Genomic DNA, 983 nt, shown 5'->3' with positions numbered 1-983 from the left:
AGTGAACAAAAACACAATGTGACAAGTGTAATTAAGCGAACAAAAACACAATGTGCCAAGTGTAATAAAGCGAACAAAACACAATGTGCCAAGTGTAATAAAGCGAACAAAAACACAATGTGCCAAGTGTAATAAAGCAAACAAAAACACAATGTGCCAAGTGTAATAAAGCAAACAAAAACACAATGTGCCAAGTGTAATAAAGCAACAAAAACACAATGTGACAAGTGTAATAAAGCAACAAAAACACAATGTGCCAAGTGTAATAAAGCAACAAAAACACAATGTGACAAGTGTAATAAAGCAACAAAAACACAATGTGCCAAGTGTAATTAAGCGAACAAAAACACAATGTGCCAAGTGTAATTAAGCGAACAAAAACACAATGTGCCAAGTGTAATAAAGTGAAAAAAAACACAATGTGACAAGTGTAATTAAGCGAACAAAAACACAATGTGCCAAGTGTAATAAAGTGAACAAAAACACAATGTGCCAAGTGTAATAAAGCGAAACACAATGTGCCAAGTGTAATAAAGCGAACAAAAACACAATGTGCCAAGTGTAATAAAGTGAAAAAAAACACAATGTGACAAGTGTAATTAAGCGAACAAAAACACAATGTGCCAAGTGTAATAAAGTGAACAAAAACACAATGTGCCAAGTGTAATTAAGCGAACAAAAACACAATGTGCCAAGTGTAATTAAGCGAACAAAAACACAATGTGCCAAGTGTAATAAAGTGAACAAAAACACAATGTGCCAAGTGTAATAAAGCGAACAAAAACAAAATGTGCCAAGTGTAATAAAGTGAAAAAAAACACAATGTGACAAGTGTAATTAAGCGAACAAAAACACAATGTGCCAAGTGTAATAAAGTGAACAAAAACACAATGTGCCAAGTGTAATAAAGCGAAAACACAATGTGCCAAGTGTAATAAAGCGAACAAAAACACAATGTGCCAAGTGTAATAAAGTGAAAAAAA

This window comes from Thalassophryne amazonica, chromosome 12 (genome assembly GCF_902500255.1).
Source record: "Thalassophryne amazonica chromosome 12, fThaAma1.1, whole genome shotgun sequence".
NCBI lineage: Eukaryota > Metazoa > Chordata > Actinopteri > Batrachoidiformes > Batrachoididae > Thalassophryne > Thalassophryne amazonica.
This window is presented reverse-complemented; position numbering follows the sequence as displayed.